Below are 17,541 nucleotides of genomic sequence, written 5' to 3'. Positions count from 1 at the left end.
ATTTCTTAAATGATCCTGAGGGTTATAGAACAAAAAAGTCAAGTAAAAGACCCCAAAAAATTTCATCAGCACTGAGCCGCAGGATCCAATTGGCTGTCCGTCAAGACACTGGACGATCCTCAACCCAAATTAAGGCCCTTACTGGTGCTGACTGCAGCCCCATAACCATCAGACGGCATCTGAGACTGAAGGGCTTAAAAAAAAAAAACTTCTTCAAAGACCTCGTCTCCTTGAACGCCACACAACTGCTCGTTTGGACTTTGCAAGAGAGCACCAAACATGAGACATTCAAAGGTGGAAGAAAGTTTTTACCTTGATGGTCCTGATGGTTTCCAACGTTACTGGCATGACAAGCAGATCCCACCTGAGATGTTTTCTACGCTCCACAGTGGAGGGGGCGCCATAATGGTCTTGGGTGCTTTTTCCTTCAGTGGAACAATGGAGCTTCAGGAAGTGCAGGGGCGTCAAACGGGTGCCTTTCCCAGATCGACTCCTGTTTTTGCAAGTTATGACTAGCAAAGTACAGGAAACTTAAATTGAATTCTGGCACTTTAGTTTGATGTATTATGATGTGCATAGAAACATAGAATGTGTCGGCAGATAAGAACCATTTGGCCCATCTAGTCTGTCCAATATACTGAATACTATGAATAGCCCCTGGCCCTATCTTATATGAAGGGTGGCCTTATGCCTATCCCATGCATGCTTAAACTCCTCCACTGTATTTGCAGCTACCATTTCTGCAGGGAGGCTATTCCATGCATCCACTACTCTCAGTAAAGTAATACTTCCTGATATTACTTTTAAACCTTTGCCCCTCTAATTTAAAATGATGTCCTTTTGTAGCAGTATTTCTTCTTTTAAATATTCTCTCCTCTTTTACCTTGTTGATTCCCTTCATGTATTTAAAAGTTTCTATCATATCCCCTCTGTCTCGTCTTTCTTCCAAGCTATACTGTACATGTTAAGGTCCTTTAATCATTCCTGGTAAGTTTTATCCTGCAATCCATGTACTAGTTTAGTAGCTCTTCTCTGAACTCGCTCCAGAGTATCAATATCCTTCTGGAGATATGGTCTCCAGTACTGGTCACAATACTCCAAATGAGGTCTCACTAGTGCTCTGTAGAGCGGCATGAGCACCTCCCTCTTTCTACTGGTAATTCCTCTCCCTATACACCCAAGCATTCTGCTAGCATTTCCTGCTGCTCTATGACATTGTCTGCCTACCTTTAAGTCTTCTGAAATAATGACCCCTAAATCCCTTTCCTCAGATACTGTATAGGACTGTATAGGTGAACATAATACTGTAATTCTACATTAATGACATACTATTGTGGTTGTATTTTTTATTATTCTTTTTCACATTAAAGGGCACACACAAGTAACTCTTAAAATACTGCAATCTCCGATAGAATTTTTTTTTTCTTTTTGAAGGTGTATAATAATAAATGTTATCTGAAGATCCTACTGATCAACCAACTAAAATTATATGCAAACAAGACCTTTCAAATACAATTTATACCCCTCTGAGAAATAGAAGATCTCTCCTCAAATGTGCATGGCTTGATTGTGTGTCTATATTTGTAGGTCAGCAGTAAATGTCAGATCACAAACAAAAAAAATACATTTACCAGATGATTTTAGCTTACAGAGAGGACATCAAAATACCTTCTAGAAAGTCAGGTTCATTTATATTCATGTCTATTAACAAAACACTTACTGGTATTGTTAATATGGTGTTGTGGACTGCAGACTGAGCTCAAAGGACATACAATGTAAGGATTAAGGAATCAATTCTAAACTAATTGGATTCATTACAAACTTCACAAAAATATATCCACCAAACAAATAGCCAAGACTGTGATTAGCTTTGGATGAATCACGTAAAAACAGTGTCCAGTGCCATATTACTGTTATTTTTGGCATGAAAAATCATGAGGAAGAAAGAAGAAGATGGAAGATTACATGACATTGGGAGGAAGTGGGAGGAGGGTTTGCCCTGATTGGTTCCAAAGCTAAAAGATAGCCTGGATCAGCCAATCAGGAGGGCAGTAAGAAGGGAGAGGACTAGCTGAACCAGCAGAAGCGCCATAGTATGTTCAGCTTCGGAACTGTGTCTGCCAAAAAATGATTACATAGTCATAAGCAACTATTGTAGTGTGATAGGGAGACTATTATGAAACTACAGGGAAATAATGGAAAAATATAATTGTGTTGATTTTAGGGAATTTGATCCAGGAAAGCTTTGAGGGAGTTGGTCACAGGAGGCTGTTCACAATGAGCTTAACCCCTTAAGGACTCGGCCCTATTTCACCTTCTGGACTTGGCCATTTTTTTCAAATCTGACCAGTGTCACTTTAAGTGCTGATAACTTTAAAACACTTTGACTTATCCAGGCCATTCTGAGATTGTTTTTTCGTCACATATTGTACTTCATGACACTGGTAAAATGAAGTAAAAAAAATTCATTTTTATTTATAAAAAAATACCAAATTTACCAAAAATTTGTAAAAAATTACACATTTCCAAGTTTCAATTCCTCTACTTCTATAATACATAGTAATACCTCCAAAAATAGTTATTACTTTACATTCCCCATATGTCTACTTCATGTTTGGATCATTTTGGGAATGATATTTTATTTTTTGGGGATGTTACAAGGCTTAGAAGTTTAGAAGCAAATCTTGAAATTTTTCAGAAATTTTCAAAAACCCAATTTTTAGGGACCAGTTCAGGTCTGAAGTCACTTTGCGAGGCTTACATAATAGAAACTACCCAAAAATGACCCCATTCTATAAACTACACCCCTCAAGGTATTCAAAACTGATTTTACAAACTTTGTTAACCCTTTAGGTGTTCCACATAAATTTATGGAAAATAGAGATACAATTTCAAAATTTCCCTTTTTTGGCAGATTTTCCATTTTAATAATTTTTTTCCAGTTACAAAGCAAGGGTTAACAGCCAAACCAAACTCAATATTTATGGCCCTGATTCTGTAGTTTACAGAAACACCCCATATGTGATCGTAAACTACTGTACGGGCACACGGGAGGGCGCAGAAGGAAAGGAATGCCATACGGTTTTTAGAAGGAAGATTTAGCTGGACTGGTTTTTTTGACACTATGTCCCATTTGAAGCCCTCCTGATGCACCCCTAGAGTAGAAACTCCATAAAAATGACCCCATCTAAGAAACTACACCCCCTCAAGGTACTCAAAACTGATTTTACAAATGTCATTAACCCTTTAGGTGTTCCACAAGAATTAATGGAAAATAGAGATACAATTTCAAAATTTCACTTTTTTGGCAGATTTTCCATTTTAGGATTTTTTTTCCAGTTACAGAGCAAGGGTTAACAGCCAAACCAAACTCAATATTTATGGCCCTGATTCTGCAGTTTACAGAAACACCCCATATGTGGTCGTAAACTACTGTACGGGCACACGGCAGGGCGCAGAAGGAAAGGAGTGCCATACGGTTTTTGGAAGGCAGATTTTGCTGGACTGTTTTTTTTTTTTACACCATGTCCCATTTGAAGCCACCCTGATGCACCCCTAGAGTAGAAACTCCATAAAAGTGACCCCATCTAAGAAACTACACCCCTCAAGGTATTCAAAACTGATTTTACAAACGTCGTTAACCCTTTAGGTGTTCCACAAGAATTTATGGAAAAGATTTTCCATTTTAATATTTTTTTTACTTTTACAAATTAAGGGTTAACAGCCAAACAAAACTCAATATTTATGGCCCTGATTCTGTAGTTTACAGAAACACCCCATATGTGGTCGTAAACTACTGTACGGGCACACGGCAGTGCGCAGAAGGAAAGGAATGCCATACGGTTTTTCGAAGGCAGATTTTGCTGGACTGGTTTTTTTGACACCATGTCCCATTTGAAGCCCCCCTGATGCACCCCTAGAGTAGAAACTCCATAAAAGTGGCCCCATTTTAGAAACTACGGGATAGGGTGGCAGTATTGTTGGTACTAGTTTAGGGTACATATGATTTTTGGTTGCTCTATATTACACTTTTTGTGAGGCAAGATAACAAGAAATAGCTGTTTTGGCACCGTTATTTTTTGTTATTTACAACATTCATCTGACAGGGTAGATCATGTGATATTTTTAATAGACCAGGTTGTCACAGATGCGGCGATACCTAATATGTATACATTTTTTTAAAATTTATCTAAGTTATTACCATTTTTTAGTGTTTCCATAGTCTGAGAGCCATAATTTTTTCAGTTTTTGGGCGATTACCTTGGGTACGGTATGATTTATGCTGGATGAGATGATTGTTTTATTGGCACTATTTTGGGGTGCGTGTGAATTTTTGATCGCTTGCTATTACACTTTTTGTGATGTAAGGTGACAAAAAATGGTTTATTTAGCACAGTTTTTATTTAAAAAAATTTCGGTGTTCATCTAAGGGGTTAGGTCATGTGATATTTTTATAGACCCGGTCGATACGAACGCGGCGATACCTAATATGTATACTTTTATTTATTTATGTAAGTTTTACACAATGATTTCATTTTTGAAGCAAAAAAAAACACGTTTTAGTCTGAGAGCCATAATTTTTTCAGTTTTTGGGCGATTACCTTGGGTAGGGTATGATTTTTGCGGGATGAGATGACGGTTTTATTGCCACTATTTTGGGGTGCGTGTGACTTTTCGATCGCTTGCTATTACACTTTTTGTGATGTAAGGTGCACAGTTTTTATTAAGAAAAAATTTACGGTGTTCATCTGAGGGGTTAGGTCATGTGATATTTTTATAGAGTCGGTCGATACCGACGCGGCGATACCTACTATGTATACTTTTTTTTTATTTATGTAAGTTTTACACAATAATATCATTTTTGAAAAAAAAAAAATCATGTTTTAGTGTCTCCATATTCTGAGAGCCATAGTTTTTTAAGTTTTAGGGCGATTATCTTAGGTAGGGTCTTATTTTTTGCGGGATGAGATGACGGTTTGATTGGCCCTATTTTGGAGTGCATATGACTTTTTGATCGCTTGCTATTACACTTTTTGTGATGTAAGGTGACAAAGAATGGTTTATTTAGCACAGTTTTTGTTTTTTATTTTTTACAGTGTTCATCTGAGGGGTTAGTTCATGTGATATTTTTATAGAGCCAGTCGATACGAATGCGGCGATACCAAATATGTATACTTTTTTATTTATTTATGTAAGTTTTACACAATAACAGCTTTTTTAAAACAAAAAAAATGATGTTTTAGTGTCTCCATATTCTGAGCCATAGTTTTTTTATTTTTTGGGCGATTGTCTCAGGTAGGGGCTCATTTTTTGCGGGATGAGGTGATGGTTAGATTGGTACTATTTTGGTGGGCAAACGCCTTTTTGATCGCTTGCTGTTGTACTATTTGTGATGTAAGGTGACAAAAAAATGGTTTATTTAACACAGTTTTTATTTTTTTATTTTTACGGTGTTCATCTGAGGAATTAGGTCATGTGATATGTTTATAGAGCCGGTCGATACGGACGTGGCGATACCTAATATGTATACTTTTTTTTTTCCCTATTTTTTTCCTATTTTTTTTTAACTTTATTTGGGGAAAATTATGTTTTTGTTTATTTTTACTTGAAACTTTTAATTTTTGGGGGGGAAAATTTTTTCAACTTTTTTTTTTCACTTAATTTTTTGTCCCACTTTGGGACTTGAACTTTTGGGGGTCTAATCCCTTACAATGCATTCCAATACTTCTGTATTGGAATGCATTGGCTGTATGAGTAATACTGTGTGTATTACTCATACAGCTTTCGGCCTGTGAGATCCAGGGGGCTGGATTTCACAGGCTCGTCACTGGAAGGCAGCGCCGATGGCTCAGGAAGGCATCGCGCTGCCTTCCATGTCATCGGGTCCCCCCCTCAGCCCCATGGGGACCCGATGGCACCACCGCTGCCGCCGCCACACCAGGTAAAAGCCGCAAACCGCAGGTCTGAATTGACACGGGGGGAAACAAGTAGCCACTGGTAGATTTTCTGTCGTTGGTGTCTCTGGCCCAGTCCCTTTAAGATAGCTAATGATTCACTTTACAGCATTCCAATCCATCTGGCTTGGCATTAAAACTAAAGGTGAGCGAATTGAAGTTGACAAAGTTGAATTCAATCCGAATTTCAGGAAAAATTTGATTTGCAAATAAAATGGCTGCTGCACGTGTTAGGACATGGAGCAAAGAACTCCGGGAAAGGGGGATCACCCACAATGCCTTGCATGCAGCCAATCAGCAGCCAGCCAGCCCCTGTGATGTCACAGCCCTGTAAATAGCATCAGCCATTTTGGATTCAGCCATTTTCCAGTGTACTTCGTGCAGAGATAGACATTAGCAGGCACTAGGGAAAGTGGTAGAAAAGACTTTTGGCATCTTCCATTGGCATCTTCTATTCCAAATGTTTCAATTATTTTTTGTATTTTGTGTGTTTGGTTCAGGAGTAAGCTGCCATCTTCCACTCTCTCAATCTGGATACCGAGGTAATTCTTTTTGTCGCCAAGATCTCTGGTCTCAAACTGCTGATTTAGGTTTTTCAGTATTTCTACTTCATCACCTTCTTGCTCAAAACAAATCAGGATATCGTCCACATAAATAAGCACATAGATCCATCTGTTTGCCATTTTTTTTGTGTATAAGCAGGGGTCTGCTTTACTTCTTTGAAATTCCTCATGTGTAAGCACTTAATTTATTTTTATATTCCATGCTTTGGCTGCTTGCTTTAGACCATATATACTTCTGTGAAGTTTGCATACTAGGTCTGGCCTTTGTTCATCTCTGAACCCTGGTGGTTGTTCCATGTAGATTTCTTCTGCTAACTCGCCATGTAGAAAGGCAGTTTTCACATCAAAATGTTTCACTTGCATTTTTCTTGTGGTAGCTACTGTCAGCAAAGTCCTCATTGTAGCGTGCTTGACTACTGGCGCAAATGTCTTATCATAGTCCTTTCCATATTTTTGAGAATATCCCTTGGCTACAAGTCTTGCTTTGTATTGTTCAACTGTGCCATCTGCATTGTACTTCACTTAAAAAGTAAATTTACAGCCTATGGCTTTCCTTCCAGGTGGTAGTTCTGTAAGTGTCCATGTTTTAGTGTCATGCATGGATTTTATCTCTTTCTCAGCAGCTTTTATCCATTTACTAGCTTCCCCTTCTGAAAGCTGAGATATGTCTTCCCAGGTTGCAGGTTCATTGGCACTGGCAGTACTTGCCTTGTATGAGAGACGTACAGGTGGTTTACCTTTGTTTTCTTTCGTTGAGCGTCTCGGTTTTGTGTCTGCTCTTCATTACTGGTAGAGTCTGCACTCACTTTAACTGTTTATTCAGAAGTTACAGAGGAGGGCTGGTCAGTGTCGGTTTTCTATTCTGTTCTTGCTTCTTCTGTTGTCAAAAATAAATCAGTGAGTTCACCTCAATATACAGGAAATACAGCACATCATAGAAATGCATAGAGAGAAACTACAAGTGAGCATTAGTAACAGCGACATCTAGTGTTATAACTGTGAACTGCAGTCAATCCAGCAGAAGTCACTCCATCAATAGACTAAGCTGTAAGTTGTTGTATCTCCAACAGAGTTGTCCCATTAAGGGACTGAGCTGCCATACCACATGTTGTCTATGGACAGATATGCCACCGATTCTGGAAGAAAGCATCCTGTGTTTTTAATCTTGCACAAATGGTTTAAAGAGATTTTCCTTTAAAAATTGATGTAAGTTATAGAACATACACATTTCAATTCTCCATGATGGCTCAATCTTATGTCCTACTACCCAGGTCCCAGGACTTCTACTTCTTGTAGCTAGACCAGCCTCTTTGTCTGTCTCAGTTGATTCCTAAAAGAAAAGGGGGACTAGCTTAGCTATTAAAATGAGCGAATCAGCCAGCCAGTCATCTTCACACTTAGCAGAGGTCATATGCAGACTACTGATAGGTGAATTCCTTGAAATTTGTTTTGGGTTTGATTCTGATGAACTGGGCAACTGATTCTACCTGTATTTGGGTACAAATAAATTCAGCCAGAATGAAAAGTGTTTAGATTGCCCTGAAATGTGTATGATACTCCGAGATCTTCTATGATTGTATTTTACTCATTTCAAGCTCTTTAATGCCAAGACTGCATTATTAATGCCAAAGTGACATACAATCCTCAACCACGAAATACCACGAAGGACAAGCCAAAAGGTTATGTAAATTGTAGTAGCAGATGTCGCTTAGATCTGCAGATGATCAAATTTTCAAGCACATAGCTCCAATCTGTGGCATATGGGGTGGAGAGATTGAAAGCAAAGGTTTTTAGCCACATGACACCTCAAGAATCGGATTAAGCTTTGTGGTATAATTGGGTGATACCTCCTCCAGTTACCGCCACTTGAAGCAAGCAAGAGGGAAAGAATCCTTAAACTGAGAGACTTTGATCACTATGCGCCTAGGCTGAGATGTCAGTACCATTCAATGTTGCGTGTGGCAGTAGTTGGGAGAACAACAATAAACTGGAGACTTCCGGTTCCCGCGCTGGTATGTGAGGACGTGGAGAAGTCATCTCCGCGCCGTTCAGCCAAAGCAAGCCCGTTTCCTCTTATCCTCCCGCGAAAACGGGAGACTATTGTGAAACTTACATGCTCCCTCACGTGTAGGAGCGATATCTACTCCAGAGCGGGCAGAAAATAACCTCCTCAGGCCGACTCCCTGCCACCGAGGATCGCATGCTTCTAAAGATGGTGCCGACTCCTTCATCTGAAACAGTGCGCAAGGATAAGGGTGAGCGAGACGCTGAACCAGCAGACACACAGATTGATTTGTTTGACTCAGCTGGGGGCAATGTGAATATTAAACTGCTTGCCAAAGAAGTGGCAAAGCAACTGGCACCTGATATCATCGCCTCCCTATCTTCCACAGTGCAAGCAGCGTTAAATACGCTGCAGGAAGAGGTGGCCTCGCATGATCACAGGCTTTCTGAAATAGAGCAATGGGTGGCGAATAGAAACATAGAAACATAGAATGTGTCGGCAGATAAGAACCATTTGGCCCATCTAGTCTGCCCAATATACTGAATACTATGAATAGCCCTTGGCCCTATCTTATATGAAGGATGGCCTTATGCCTATCCCATGCATGCTTAAACTCCTTCACTGTATTTGCAGCTACCACTTCTGCAGGAAGGCTATTCCATGCATTCACTACTCTCTCAGTAAAGTAATACTTCCTGATATTACTTTTAAACCTTTGCCCCTCTAATTTAAAACTATGTCCTCTTGTAGCAGTATATTTTTCTTTTAAATATTCTCTCCTCTTTTACCTTGTTGATTCCCTTTATGTATTTAAAAGTTTCTATCATATCCCCTCTGTCTCGTCTTTCTTCCAAGCTATACATGTTAATGTCCTTTAATCTTTCCTGGTAAGTTTTATCCTGCAAACCATGTATTAGTTTAGTAGCTCTTCTCTGAACTCTCTCCAAAGTATCAATATCCTTCTGGAGATATGGTCTCCAGTACTGCGCGCAATACTCCAAATGAGGTCTCACTAGTGCTCTGTAGAGCGGCATGAGCACCTCCCTCTTTCTACTGTTAATGCCTCTCCCTATACACCCAAGCATTCTGCTAGCATTTCCTGCTGCTCTATGACATTGTCTGCCTACCTTTAAGTCTTCTGAAATAATCAAGAGGAAGACTTTGCAGAAGCATCAACTAAACTAAATGATTTGTTCCAACTAGCTAATCACCTACATGAGAGAGAAGACGATCTAGAGAATCGATCTAGAAGAAGCAATTTGAGATTGGTAGAAGTTCCTGAATTGGTATCGCCACAAGAACTGTGTCGGTTATCTGACACGGAACTGCCCCAAGTGCTCGGCCTTGCCGATCTAAGGAAAGCGGAGAGGGCCCATAGAATTGAACCTCTGAAAGAATCCCCTACCTCACCGTCCATGCGTGTGAATCAAAGACCACGACGAGTTATATGTAAATATTTTGACTACTCTGACAAAGAAGACATTTTAAGAGCATACAGAATGAGGCGGGAACCGCTGATATTGAGAGGCTATAAAGTGCTTTTATTTGCGGACTATTCAGCGGAGGTCACGAGGAAGAGAAGAGCTTTCAGCAGCGTTTGCTCAGGATTACCCAAAAAAGGGATCAAATTCCAGCTCATTTACCCTGCTATACTAAAAATAAGACAAAGTGACGGTGCGACCCGTCAATTTGCTGATCCAAAAGAAGCAGAGGACTATCTTCACCTCCTAGGCAGCAGGGCAGCGGAAGAGGAAGGTGCCGAGTTGAGAAGGGGGTCCCCCGGCATCGCGAATAGACATCAAGAATGGAATAGTTTCCGTACAGGACTATCATCCGGTGCTCGCGGATCTCCAAAGGCACAATGAACGTCTGCGAAGCAACACCTTCAGAATACCTAGGGGACATTGTGCTTATTCTCTTTCAGAGCAACAAGAACAGAGGAGGTATCTGAAATTAGCTGTAATGCTGAAGGCGAGGCTGGACTGTGATTACCAGAAAAAAGGAAGGTCAAGAAAGTGGTAGATTTATGTCTAAGTTGATATGTTTTTTCATGTTTTATTTAGGTTTTTCGGTTTATGCTATTAAGAGTTATAGGGTCTTTCCTCAGCATGTCTTGGGTCGTCATATCCGGGGATCAAGTAGGCTAGGGGGGAGCTATGCTGGGAGGCAACCCCCTGCTGAGAGGAAACTTACATATGAAGTATTCCTTGGTATTGGTGTAAAACTGGGTCATGATTCTTCCTGCAGTAACAGAATATGAGAATTATTTCATGGAACGTTAAGGGGTTGCGCTCCCCGAATAAGCGTATGAAAATCTTGCGTCACCTAAAACGGTTGAAAGCTGATATAGCGCTGCTGCAGGAGATTCATCTCCCGAAAGAAGATTTCCACAGAATGGAGAAGCTGTGGGTGGGAGCAGTATATGACTCTGGGGCAGTAGGCAGGAAAGATGGAGTGTTGACACTTATAGGACGCCATCTTTCTCATGTAATACACATCATAGACCAAGATAATGAAGGTAGGATGGTGCGTATTCACATGTCAGGTTCATTTGGTGACTACCATGTTTATAACATATATGCCCCTAATCATAGCCACAAGGGCTTCTTTGATATCATGGGGCAAAGGCTACTAAATAATACTCACCCAAACAAGATTGTTGGGGGAGACTTTAACTTGGTTATGAACAGAAGACAGAAAATATGATAAAACGAGGGGTAAGCAGGAGATTTTGTAAGACTTTGCCAACTCGTACTATCTCAGAGATAGCTGGAGACTGCACCACCCACAGGGAAGGGAGTACACGCACTACTCGCAGGCACACAATAATTGGTCTAGAATAGATTATATCTTTCTGTCACAGGGGTTCTTCAGAGAATCTCTAATGTCAGCATTGCTGACATGGTAATATCCGATCACTCTCCTCTACTCTTGGACTTAGTTTATCAACATTCCAGAGGCGGGGACTTTGTTTGGAGATTCCCTAACTTTTTGTTGCATGATGAAAATTTCACAAAGTTATTACAGGGGTGGTGAATCATATAAATTCACCAATATTATTCTGGGAAACAGGAAAAGCGGTGCTGAGGGGTCGCTTGCTGGCGTATGTATCCTCTATTAAACGGTTAGCAAGAAAGCATTTTCAGGAAGCAAGTGAGACAATGAGGCAATCATATTCTTATTTTCTCTTGGCTCGGACCCAGGCTGCGAAAGAGAAATGGGTCTTGGCACAGAGAGAATTTGACGGGTGGGAGGATAAGCAGGAAAGCTTTAAAAAAACTAGACTTGAAATAGAGCTACACAAATTTGGGCACAAATCAGGCCGGATGCTGGCCTCATTGGCGAAGGGTAGACGCCCACGGACCCATATACACAGTATAAAAATGGAGGATGGGACCAGGGAGCGCAGACCTAAACAAATAACTGAACTTCTTGGTGACTATTTTGCCAGATTTTATCAGGGGAGGGGGAAAGAGATAGAGGAAGGCAGGGTGTTTTTAGAGGCTATGTTCCTTCCAAAAATAACTGAGGAACAACTTGTTTCATTGAATGCCCCTATAACGGCTGCAGAGATACAATCTATTATAAAATCATTTCCTTCAGGCACGGCCCCAGGCCTGGATGGATACTCTGCTGATTTTTATAAAGCCATGTGTACACAGATCACCCCAGTGCTGACTACTGTTTATTCCTCTATAGTCAAAGGAAATAGAATACCTGATCACATGAACACAGCTCTTATTACCCTAATACACAAAAAGGGGAAGGATCCAGAGGACCCATCCTCTTACAGGCCAATTTCATTGATTAATCAAGACATTAAATTGCTGTCTAAGATTTTAGCCAATAGGTTAGCTAAAATCCTCCCCTCATTGATTTCACCCCAGCAAGTGGGCTTTATTATAGGGAGATCAGCGGTCACTAATATACGTAAGGTATTTCTAGCTTTGTCTGTGGTGGGATTGCCGAAGTATGAGGGAAGGAATCCTGCTATTGTCACGCTTGATACAGAGAAAGCGTTTGACAGTATTGGATGGAAGTGGCTAGATCAGGTTTTAGATGCCATGGGTTTTACTGGTCTTTTTCGGTCAGTTATTAAAGGGATCTACTCCAATCCGAAAGCTAGAGTATATGCTTCAGGTTTCATGTCTACCTGCTTTACCTTACAGAGAGGTACAAGACAGGGGTGCCCTCTGTCCCCTTTGCATTTCGATCTGGCAATAGAGTCATTGGCCAGATACTTGGATTCGCCCACAATATTCGAAGTCTTGGCGGTAGGCCCCCTTAACATGCGACTGGCGTTATTCGCGAATGACATAGTGTTGTTCATGGCTGACCCCGTCACTGATATGGCCAAAGTTATGAGAGTGCTGACGACCTTTGGTTCTTTCTCTGGACTTAGAGTAAATTACTCGAAGAGCAATATTCTTTTCATGAAAAATGATGCTTCAGGGGGTCACAGAGCAACTGTGGAAGGCTTACCAGTTGCTAAATCATTTATAACTTATTTAGGTATTAAAATAGGTAAAACTCTGGAGTCAATTTATAGACTGAACTATGTCCCACTGATAGATAAGATTACAAGAGAATTACAGCACTGGCATAATCTCCCATTGTCTTTAATGGGACGTAATCATCTTATAAAAATGGTGTCTATGTCCAAACTGTTACACCCATTGCAGACAATTCCTCTGCTACTAAAGCACGAAGATATAAATAAACTGACAAAAGTCTTCACAGTATTTCTTTGGCATGGTAAACGCCCTAGAATAAGTCTACGCAAATTAAGGGCACCCAAGGAGCAAGGTGGCATAGCTTTCCCAGATGTTAGAGGATATAATTTGGCATGTATGGCCAGGCACATTGCGTATTGGATTAATGGCACTAGCTTCTATTCTGCTCTGTCTTTAGAAAGTGGATTCTGCGCTCCCTGGTCTCTGGCGGCATTGCTGCATGCGAGATTGCTGTGCATTCCCGAATGGATCAAAAATCTGTACTTTTCAAAGACACTATAGCAACTTGGAGAATTCTGAGGAAAAGGTATTGGTTGTCCTATAGAATATCTAAGCACCTTCCATTATGGAACAACCCGGAGTTCACACAAGGTTGCACGAATAGCTTGTTTATAGAATGGAAATCTAAAGGGATTACTCAGGTTACTCACTTACTACACGATTCGGAACCGAGATGGCTCCAGGAGAAAGAAATAGTCGACAAATTTTCTTTACGTCCCTTCCAGACAATCCAGTATGCTCAAATTAAAGCGGCCACAAACTCAAACTTATTAATGGTACCTAAGAAAATAAAGCAAAATGTACTGGACAAAATATTAGATTTGGGAGGAGGGAAAACCTCAGTCTCTGGTATCTACTATAAAATGCAAACAGAAGACTCATGGAAGGATAAGACAGGAGTTTTTGACAAATGGGAAGAGCAGTTGGGGGTAGAAAACATCACCCAAATGTTGCACAAGGGATGGATGCGAGTGAGAAAGCATATTATCAATGAGGTGTGGAGAGACACGCAATTGAGAATAATACATAGAGCCGTATATGGTTTTAACATTCCTCCTCACCCAGATAGACCCGACCGTATAACAAACTGTGCTAAATGTGGGATAGGTTACACGGATCTATATAATGGATTTTGGATGTGTCCAAAAAGCAAAAAGCTCTGGTCAGAGGTTTGAGATATGGTTGGAGATATATGGGGGAGGAAGATGGACCTAACTCCACAGCTCTTTTTGTTTCATTTTGAGGGGGAGGATGGTGGGTGGAGGGGCCTTCCTGATTTGTTTCATACAATATGTATGGTGGTCAAACATAGTATTTTGCAACAGTGGCTACAAGATGAAGTGCCAAAGATACATATCATTAAAAACCAGCTAAAAACGCTATTCCATTTGGAACGCTTGGCTATTTTGAATTCAAAAGACAGACATACACATAAGCTTTTTAAAAAATGGAGAAGCTTTATTATAAAATATATGTCTGATGCCGAGATACAAAACATAATGCAACCTTTTTCTTTGACGGAATGGTATCTACTAGAACAAATGAGAGGAAGATTGGGAAGGTTGTTATTGCGTGCAGCGAACAATGAGAGTTCACTGATGTCTTAACAGTGAGGTGCTTGGGAGTTTCTTGAGTAGATTGAGACAGGGACATTTGCTTTTAACCAAATAATAAAGGTATATGAAACTTTGATTTCCCGGATTGATGTACCACTGATATGCTGAGCTTTACCCTGATGTTTAGAGTAATTGTTTTAGGTCCGATGGATCTTGTTTGTTTAGGACTTAGTTCAGGGTGCTGCGTACCCCTCTCAAAGAACAAATAATTTTTTTAATTGCTTTAATGTAAATAGGAATTGTTTAATGTCAGGGGCTGCGTACCCTGTTGAAACAATAAAATAAAAAATAAAACATTTTTAATAAAACTGGAAATGCAGCACAAAGTGCACAGAGGCGAACTTCGGTGCAGATGGATTGTCTGATTAGAATAATGAAGCATAGTAATACGTTCTGTAATGCAAGTGAAATTATACATCACATCTTAAGCCTAGCGTGACAAACAGTGTCTACACAAATCATCAGAATGCATTTGCAAAACATTGGGCTACCCTCTAGATGTCTAGCTACAGGTGTTCCATTGACCTCATACCATCACTCTTAAAGGTTATAGTGCACAGCAAGATGCCAATGGAGGCTGAAATTGTGATCTATCCTCTACAGCGATGAGTCCTACTTTTGTCTCGGACCAAAGAATGGTCTGGAGACCATACGGGCAATGCCATGAAGAGGCCTTCACAAGGGAAAATAAAACCAGTCCTATTCCTGGGAAAATGGTGTGGGGTGGCAAAGTATATGGTAGCCAGACCCCTCTAGTGTTCATTTCTACAGCTCAGTGTAACGGTGTATTTGGCCGTGGTACCAGTGGTATGTCAATTTCTCTAAAGTGTCCCAGGAACCATTTTTAAACAGCACAACATCAGGCCGCCAGTTGCTCTTGCTACTGTAAGCAGCTTGCATGGCCTAAACATGCTACCATGGCCTGTAGCATCTCCATTCTCCGGACATGTCTCCCATCTAGCTAATCTGGGATGTCTTTGGTCGGCAACGCAAAAGGGGCTGCGAGCAGCGCATCTTGATGATTTGTGTTACAAAGTGCATTCAGTGTGGCAGAACGTTCCTCAAAATACCATTAATAACCTCACTGACAGCATGCAAAGGTGTGTAAATATTACAGAGAAAATCAAAAACACTCCTGCGCTCCCATACAAGAAATCTACCAACCTCCAGTTGGAGGTCCGCTGCACAGTGTATATAATGGGCTTTGCTGCTAACGCCCAGGATACAAAATTGATTAAATGTTGATTTACCTTACGGTAAAAGCTTACACTGGCGCTGGTAGGTAGAAATATAACACATTAAATACAGTGGCTAGATGAATATTCCGCTATAGTAGAAAATGAATATCAATTGACGATCCAATGAAATAATCACCGCGATGATAATTACCTTTTCTCTAGATGTGGGCTGGAGAAATAGTCTAGGTTCTTTAAATGTTTGCACGGTTCCCGTTCCTGTGTGTAGAGAGGTGTGAAGAGAGGCAAAACTTCACTGCTCACCTACCAGCATTCACACTGCTCCGGACGGTAGCTGTGTGGTGCGAGGGAGCAGACTATAGGTTCGGCATCCAGGATTTTCTGTGCGTGTGAGGTCACCGCGAAGTACTACTGGTGCTCCCAGAGATCAAAGTTCATCCGACGCGTTTCTGAGCCGTCGGGCTCCTTCACCAGGGATGGTCTGACCCTTCAAGTCTGGGAGTTATATAGGCGTCCTGGTTGCCAGGGCAACACCTACTCTTATCACACACAGGAAGAGAAAAAAAGGGATGGCGAAGAGCCCAGAAGATAGTTCCACAGCGGCTACAATATGCAGATTATGTAAATTCACTGAAAAACAAAAGGTTCACTGAAAAGCAAAAAGTTTGATTTCATGATTGAGTCCATTTGGGGCTAGGCTGTTTAATTTAAATATCCAGCTGCTTTCCGCTCTGGACATTTTTTTGATGAAATTGCCGCCCCTTTTGTCTTCTATCACTTTTTCCAAGTCTCCAAAAATAGAGCCCCGAAATTTTGCCGCATGATGTTGTTGATAATGTCTAGATAAGGGATGTCCGTCAAATTTTTTTATTATATTTATGACATGCTCACTTATCCTGGTTTTTAGTAACCGTTTTGTTCTGCCTATATACAATTTGTCGCAAGGACATTTAATAAAATAAATCACTCCTCTCGTATTACAAGTAATGAAGTTTTTTATTTGAAATGTATTTAAGGCTTTTATGGGTTTTTTTGTATGGTCTCTGGTGATTTTGCAATTTCGGCATGTTTTGCAGGGGAAGAAACCCATTCTATTGTGACTGGCCCTATTGATTAAACTGTTGGACTTGATGGATGGAGCAATTAGGGTATTTAAATTTGGGGCTTTTCTAAAAATAAATTTGGGTTTTGATGGAATTTTGTCACCCATTAGACTATCCTGTTTTAGGATGTCCCAATAACGCCTAATGTTTTTCCTAAAATTCCCTGCTCCTGTACTGTATCTAGTAATAAGAGGAATATTAACCACTTACCGTCACACTAACGCCAAAAGGCGTCATCTCTGCGGCGCTCCCAGGTCACACTAACGCCGATTAGCGTCATCTCGCGTGAGCCGAGATTTCCTGTGAACGCGCGCACACAGGCGCGCGCGCTCACAGGAACGGAAGGTAAGAGAGTTGATTTCCAGCCTGCCAGCGGCGATCGTTCGCTGGCAGGCTGGAGATGTGATTTTTTTTAACCCCTAACAAGTATATTAGACGCTGTTATGATTACAGCTTCTAATATACCTGCTACCTGGTCCTCTGGTGGTCCCCTTTGTTTGGATCGACCACCAGAGGACACAGGTAGCTCAGTAAAGTAGCACCAAGCACCACTACACTACACCCCCCCCCCGTCACTTATTAACCCCTTA

The sequence above is a fragment of the Bufo bufo genome, chromosome 2 (genome assembly GCF_905171765.1).
Source record: "Bufo bufo chromosome 2, aBufBuf1.1, whole genome shotgun sequence".
NCBI classification, from domain to species: domain Eukaryota; kingdom Metazoa; phylum Chordata; class Amphibia; order Anura; family Bufonidae; genus Bufo; species Bufo bufo.
Note: the sequence above shows the minus strand (reverse complement) of the source record.